The 8306-nt window shown below is 35.8% G+C and overlaps 1 long non-coding RNA gene across 2 annotated transcripts in view; it reads right to left on the bottom strand.

Annotated features, from left to right (window-relative positions):
• Positions 1–335: 335 nt before the first annotated feature.
• LOC310643185 overlaps positions 336–8306 on the bottom strand; it is a 61859-nt gene continuing 53888 nt past the window's right edge. For both annotated transcript variants that reach the window (XR_014493031.1, XR_014493032.1), the window contains exons 2-4: positions 6362–6585; positions 5977–6100; positions 336–2058 (exon numbers count right to left, since the gene is read on the bottom strand). This is a non-coding gene — a long non-coding RNA (uncharacterized lncRNA). The remainder of the gene's footprint in view (positions 2059–5976; positions 6101–6361; positions 6586–8306) is intronic.

Raw genomic sequence — 8306 nt, 5'->3', positions numbered from 1 at the left:
GTGAGTCCTTCCTTCTCATTAGGTGGCCAAAGTATTTGAGTTTTAGCTTCAGGATCTGGCCTTCTAAAGAGCAGTCAGGGTTGATTTCCTCTAGGACTGACCGGTTTGATCGCCTTGCAGTCCAAGGGACTCGCAGGAGTCTTCTCCAGCACCATAGTTCAAAGGCTTCAATTCTTTGGCACTCAGCCTTTCTTCTGATCCAGCTTTCACTGCCATACATTGCAACTGGGAAGACCATAGCCTTGACTATATGCACTTTTGTTGACAGGGTGATGTCTCTGCTTTTTAGTGTGCTGTCTAGATTTGCCATGGCTTTCCTCCCAAGGAGCAAGCATCTTTTAATTTCTTGGCTACAGTCCCCATCTGCAGTGATCTTGGAGCCCAAGAAAATAAAATCTGTCACTACCTCCATTTCTTCCCCATCTATTTGCCAGGAATTGAGAGGGCCAGATGCCATGATCTTGGTTTTCTTAATGTTAAGTTTCAACCCAGGTTTTGCACTCTCCTTCTTCACCCGCAACAAGAGGCTCTTTAGTTCTTCTTCACTTTCTTCACAGACAAATCCATGTGTACAAACAGAGAATATAGCATAGGTTTACATTATTGAATGCTTCACTCTAGTCCTAGTCTTGCTTTTATAGTGTTGTCTAACTGCTTGTAAGTCTGTAGTCTGTTGGCAGCATTTTCAACCAATCACATTTTTACACAAAGTACCCATCAGCTGAGTGCAGATGCAGAGGTTGCAAACCAATCAGTGTTATTTTCTTCTGCTTCAAACTTGTCAATCCCTCCAGCTTCCTGCAGTCTATATCAGGGCTTTTAAACCAGTGGTACATGTACCACCAATAGTATATTGGCACCTGGCAGGTGGTATGTGAGCCTGCCTAACCTAGACAAGCATAGTGGGTGGTGGAAATGAGCTAAAGTGGCACAGCACAGGACTTGCCATGAGAGAGTCCTCAGGAGCTGCAGGGCTTCTGGGGTGAGACAAAATGCCCCAAGATTGGCACTTCCTGCACACCCAGAAGAGAAAGGAAGTGTGGGAGGAGAGACTATAAAAAGAGCCAGTTTTGGCAGGAGAGGGAGAGAAAAAAAGATGGGGACACAGTGAGCAGAGTAAGAGTCCACATTACCTGCACGATGCTGCCCAACCCCCAAAGCCTGCCCTGTTTCGGCAGGCAATGGCACACTCTCTTCACAACACAGAGAGACTGGGTTGGGTGAAGCGAAGCTAGCGAGAAGCCGAAGCTACCTGGGCACATGCAGGAGAGGTGGTTAGTGAAGGGCCTGGCATCCCAGGTGCCCATTTTGCCCCACAGGCTGATCATGTTCTGATCACTTCTCTTTCATTGGGACACCAGACCCCTTGCTGCCTTCCATGTGTGCACTGAGGCAGGTTTGACTTCTTGCCCGCTTTGCTTTGCCTGGCCCATATTAATAAAATTAAAATCTTTCCAGCTAGTTTCCTCACAGTCATTTACCTACTTATATTTTTTTATCAGAAGGTCGGCAGTTTGGCGGGTCGAATCCCGAGTGCCGCGTAACAGAGTGAGCGCCTGTTACTCGTCTCAACTTCTGCCAACCTAGCAGTTGGAAAGCATGTAAAAATGCAAGTAGAAAAATAGGGACCACTACGGTGGGAAGTTAACAGCGTTTCATGCGCCTTTGGCGTCTAGTCATGCCAGCCACATGACCATGGAGACGTCCTTGGACAAGCGCTGGCTCTTTGGCTTTGAAACGGAGATGAGCACCGGCCCCTAGAGTCAGAAACAACTAGCACGCATGTGCGGGGGAACCTTTACCTTTACCTTTACCTATTTATAATTCATAAGTGGTTAGTAAACAACGTGTTGTCTGGGTCCAATTTGCTTAATAGTACACATTAAAATCCTAATCTCTACCTCATTTTTCCAGCCATTGATAAAATACATCCCATATTTGAAAATATTCTGAGTCTTCTTTTTCTTTAATGTTCAATGTCAGTCTGTCCATTTCTGCACAGTTCAGTATTTTCTTGATTATCTCTTCTTCAAATGGTATTTCTTCATTTTTCCAGTGCTGGGCAAATACAATTGTTGCTGCTGTTAATACATTCAACAGCAAACATATATTTTCTTTATCATATTTTTCTGATATTATACCTAATAAAAATAATTCCGGTTTAAAATCTACATATTTAACATCATAACATTCCAATCTTGGGGTAAGAATGCTAGGAGAAATATACTGTAATGCAGGATTTATCCAATCCCTGACAAAGGTTAAAAAAAGTAATAAGGGATTTGTTTTTTCACTGTATGCAGAATATTATAATTTGCAGTCAATATCATATAAAATGTAATTCTATTGACTTACAATATGGTTGTCTGCTAAACCTAAAGTGAACTTATATAAGGTTGATTCTAATCAGGGCAAAACTTTTCAAAATGTTTAAGATCGCAATGCATGGAAATAAAGTTCTGAAAAGGAAAAGTGCTTTGAGAGACAATCTTTGTGAAGGCCATAGGTCAGAAGATTGATCTTCCTGTCTTAGGATAACCAGCAAGTCACTTGTCACCTCTTCAGACAGAAAATGATGGTAGAATTTCTATTAATTTTGTAAGACTTTTCTTTAAACATTATATATATATATATATATATATATATATATATATATATATATATATATATATATATATATATATATATATATATATATATATATATATATATATATATATGACTACTCACAGTAATTAATGACATTTTAGGAAGACAAACTTATTAGATTCAGATTGTAATGTGTCAATATACTTTTGAGTATATAAACTAGTTTAGAGAGATTTATTTTTGTCAAATGGGAAAAAACATTTTGAAATTGAAAATGTAGACATTTAATATTCAGTTGCAAAAATTAAGATTAGTTATGACATTATCATAATAGGTAGTCTCAAAGATATGAATCTAAACAAAATATGGTCAAATGTTCTGAGGTAAAAAAAATTGAAAAGACTATGAAATTCAAATTAAATTTCTGTCCAGATTTTAGTATATTATGTGTGATAGTTTCAGCCTTTCATAAACTTACCAGTATCTATTCTAGTATGTTCTTTGGTGAAAGAGAAAAAGAAAAAGCATTATGATAATGGCCTTCTATACAATGTCAGTGCCAGGTCCTACTGTGCTAAAAAGAATTCATCATAATTACACGTTGGCAAGTCTTTAGAGAATAGCTTTAAAATCCTTATTTTACAATGCCATTCTGCTTGCTTTAGTTCCCCACTGTGTACATATTTAAGCTTCTGTTAGTAGCTATATGATATATCCATATTATTTTGTAAAGTGGAATTTTTCCATACACATTATTTATCACTGAAGATTTTTTTAAAATGTTCTTTTTAGATGGCTAAGTAGTCTGGAAGTATTAGTAATAAAGTATATAGATGTTAATAATTTTATTTTTACTTTGTTTTATTCAGTATGACTTTTATCTTTATTTCTATTTTAGTATGATTAGGTTATTAGTTTTACACATCTCTATGGCCAAAATATACTAAAAGAAATCCCTACAAATTGAAATACTATACTAGTATGATAAACTGAGATTTATTGCATATGTAATTACTTTATTGAACAATCGCAGACTATATTCAATAAAATTAAAAACATTTAAAAAAGGGCTGAGCTTATGAAAGACACTGCCTTATTTTAAAAAAGTTCTGAGACAGTTCTCAGGAGTATAAATGGTACATGAATGAAGCTCTAATAAGCAGGCATATACATAGAATGAAGGCTACTGCTAAGCTTGTAAGCCGCCCTGAGTCTTTGGAGAAGGGCGGGATATAAATGGAATTAAAATAAAAATAAATATAAATAAATTATAAATTTTTCAACTACTGTTACAAATAAGTCTCATATATATTATAGAAAGTCTATAGAAAGTCACCCACATACACACAGGATAGGCTTATTCCCCAACTTTTCTCCTGGATATTGAAGTAGTATATCTAGCACTCCTCTAATTATCATGAATAAGAACAAGACTTAAGAATTGTTTTGAGAGATAATGGCTTACACAAAAGTGATCATGAGCTTTCATGGCTGAAAAGAGAGTTCAACCTCAGTTGTTCTGACCCTAGTCCAATATTTTAATTTCTACAAGGGAATGTCTCTTGTACCTCATGATGATATATACAGATTAACCTATCTCACCATCAAGTGACTTTGGGTAGCATATAAAAGTATATATGAAAAGTAATGATCCCCAAAGGGAAAATGCACAACACCTTATAGTATGTTGACCATTTTTAGAGTTTGTAATATATTAAAAAAAACCCTCATTGTTACATAAACCTTTAACACTTTTCTGCTAGATCAAATTTTCTTAACTTCATTCCTTAACTGTTTCCTTGCAAGAATGTTTATTTTATTTATGTATTAATTTTTATGTCATCTCTACTACAAAACAACTCTGGATGGTTTACAGATAATTAAAAAAGAAATATAAAAATAATAAAAATATTTAAACTATACAAATTAAAATTTGAAGACTATACAAAAAAATCAGATCTAAGAGACAACAAAGAGATGAGGTCTTCTTACTGCATCCAGCACTTAGTGCCTCCCTGGGGTCCCCAAGCCAACTGGCTGAACTAAGTTTTAATACCCTTCCAGAAGGCCAAAATACAGGGAACATTGTCACTTCTAATAGTAGAGTATTCCACAGGAATGGGGCCACAGTGGAAATGACTCTTCTCCTTGATCCAGCCTGCTGGAATTCCATAGCAAATGGAATCCTTGCAGCCCTCTTCCACTAACATCAATGGGGGAGGCTAGTCTGATTGAAAGAAAGGACTAGAGGGGAACAGAATGGGACAGAATAATACAAATATTATACCAGTCTTTTTCTGCAAACTTCTCTAACTAGTCTTCATTTCTAGGATTTCAGATATTTAAATATATTTGAAGATATGTCAATGTACAAATACACTTGGCATGAAATATTGTATTGCAAGATATTCTGTTGAGCTTGGGATTTTATCACAAGTACATATTATTGATCTCAGCTACTACCTCCAGTTTGAAGTTCAGCAAATTTCTAAGGCTAAAAATATCTTCTGTCTACACAGGGGGTATCTACTTTTTTTCTTTAACTTTTCTCTCAAAATGACCAGTTATTTCCAAATAACCTTAATGCATTTTTAAAATCATTATTTTAAATTTACTGATATAGCTATTTAGTTTATATAGTTATAGTATAATATTAGGGGGAAGCTGTTAGATACTGGGTTCATTGCTTGATTGACGAGACGAGGTGAATGAGTTCAGCAAGAATAATTCTTTATTCGGGTGCAGGAACTGAACTGAGAAACAGGACTGCAAATGCAGCAATTTATACCCTGGCTTCTAGGTGGCAGCCAATAGGTTTAAAGTAACTTATTGCCACCCTAGAAGCAGGTACTGGAGATGGGTTGTCTGAGGAGCTGGGAGCCGTTAGCCAGCTTCCCTGCTTAAGCAACCTTCCAGCAATTAACCCCACGTGATATACTTAAGTAAGACTAAGTCCAATACATTACAGAAGCAATCACTTATTACTTTCTAGATGTTGTTATTTTCTAGTATTTCTAGCTATTGCTATTACTTTGTTTTCTATTTTGTAACAGCATCAATCATTCTCAGCAAAAACTAATATAGCAATGGAAGAATAAAAAGACATTCTGAAAAAAAATACTTTCTGGCTTTTTCTGAAATGAGAAAAACTAGATTAACAGAACTGATTTCTGGACTTCTGGGGCAGTAATAAACATGTCTGAGTCTGGTTTTATTTAGGCTAAATTCTTCACTAGATGCAATTTAAATAAGGACTACAAATCATGTTTTGTTGCTAAAATATCTCTTATTTTGGGTTTGCTTTAACTATTTTGTTTTAATCTCTGTTTTTTTTCATTAAGGATAGGAAAGAAAAACATAAATCAAAGTATACTTTTGTTAATATACCTCAGGATGAGCTACAGAGCACCACACAAAGCCCTAGGTGTAATTTTTTGCAGCCTTTGGTCAAAAGCCCTTTGTCAAATGTAGACTGCTGGTAAAAGCAATCTGCTTTTTCCTTTCCAACATGCTTTATGAAAAGGAAGAGGGAGAGAAAAAAATGAATGTCATGAAAGGGTGAGAAAATCAAACATGCTATCAGAGAGTGAATGAGAAAGAGAGAATAAGTATCTCTATAATCCATTGACAAACAATATAGCCTCCAACAGATTAGTCCTGTTGGAATGCTGTTTGTAATAGGAAAACAAAGGATTTCCGTTTTATATAATCTTAGCCGAAATATTAAGAACTAGTCATAATGAAAAGAAGTTAAACCCGTATTTAAATCTACTTGCCATTTTTTTTAAAATTATTTCACTGCGTGAAAAGCTTCTCCCTTTCTATCATAGCCTCAGGATGTTTGACTTCTTTTTTTTTTTCAAACTCTCCTAAAGGTATATTTGAGATAACCTTACTGCTGGATGTAGGAGAGGGTGCTTATGGCTGATACTATTATTTTCTTGTAGTCTTTCTTCATTGTGAAGCCTCCTTACAGTATCCATCCATATCTCAAATCTGAAAGAGCCAAATGGAAACAGTTTCTTTCTGTCTGTCTGACTTTCCTTGGTGTCACTGAAGTAGGAAAAGAAGAGATGTTGCAAATCACTGAAGAATAATAATAATAATAATAATAATAATAATAATAATAATAATAATAATAATAATAATAATAATAATAATAATTTAATTTTTATACCGCCCTTCTCCCAAAGGACCCAGGGCAGTGTACAGGGCAATACAATAAAATACAATATATAAAAATTAAAATTAAAATACAGTAGCCCAATTTAAAAATTAATACAAAATGTTAAAATACCCCTAAACCCATCAGACCAGGCCGGCTTGTTCAAATAAATATGTTTTTAGGTCACGTCAGAAGGAGCGAAAGTCGGGAGCCATCCGGAGCTCCACCGGTAAACGGTTCCAAAGGTCGGGCGTGCCTACAGAGAACGCCCTCCCCCTGGGGGCCACCAGTTGACACTCTTTGACCAACGGCACCCTAAGGAGGCCCTCTCTGTGGGAGCACACTGGACGAAGGGAAGTTGATGCCGGCAGCAGATGCTCCCGTAAGTAACCCGGACCCATGCCATTTAGGGCTTTATAGGTCGTAACCAGCACCTTGAATCTTACCCGGAGGACAACCGGAAGCCAATGCAGCTCACGGAGTAGAGGTGTTACATGGCAGTATCGGGAAGCCCCCACCACCACTTGCGCGGCTGCATTCTGCACCAGAGAAAGTTGTACAATGAAAGATGGAATAATCATATACATACCTTGGCAACTTCTAACTAAATAAATGTAAAACCAACCCCCCCTAAAAGTTTCATTAAAATTCTCTTATTGAAAGAAAAGTTAAAAGCAAATTCTATTTCATCAGATTGAATATAATCGGTTAAAAGAAAAATAATGCAGATTTAGTATTATACAGAACTAAACACTATTCACAACCATACAAAATTGAACAAAGTATATACTTATGAATGTAAATCATGAATGTTAGATAAAAATATCTAGGTTTAAACCAAAGTCAGTTCAGGAATAAAGGCAAATACGTATATGTGTCCCAGAATAATGTTGCAAGATTAAATCTGGGTCAGTCCCCAGGACCAGAGATTTATTTTTCTGAGCTTTCAGACTCATGCTGGAGCCCATTTTTCAGGGAACTTCTCCCTACAAACTAAAACAAAATCTCAGGAAAGATGTATTCCATTTTTTTTACCCATCTGTAATTGTTCTCTTTGTTTTCTGCATCTCAAAGAAAGGACAGTAAAATAACCATGTAATCTTGTTTCTCATAGTATAAACTCTACAGTCTCACTCCAGTATAACATCCATTCACATCAGAAGGATTGCAGATGGGAGAAAAAAACAGAAGTATATAGTATTCTTAGAGGAGAAAGTATCCACAGGAAAAAAACCTCCTCTATTTCAATATCATTTACTTGAAGAAAATATAAGATAAAGTAATAGTTTGATTAAATTTCTTTTTAAAAAATAGTATCTTTTGAACATTTCTTGATTCAGTTTTGGGATTGCTTATCTACATTTTTTTATACTCAGAGGGCTGATCTGACTTAATTTAAGCCATTCTTAATTTATCTATGACAGAATAAAAATGCATAAAGCTGTATAGGGTGATATGATACTATCAATGCTGGAACATATGGGGAAATCAGTTGAGTTTAAAAGGTGACCGTTCAGGTAAGTAATTCTTGTCATATGCCATTTCACAACAG

This window comes from Vipera ursinii (genome assembly GCF_947247035.1).
Source record: "Vipera ursinii genome assembly, chromosome: 7".
Taxonomy (NCBI): Eukaryota; Metazoa; Chordata; class Lepidosauria; order Squamata; family Viperidae; genus Vipera; species Vipera ursinii.
Note: the sequence above shows the minus strand (reverse complement) of the source record. Positions and strands in the feature narration are given on the sequence as shown.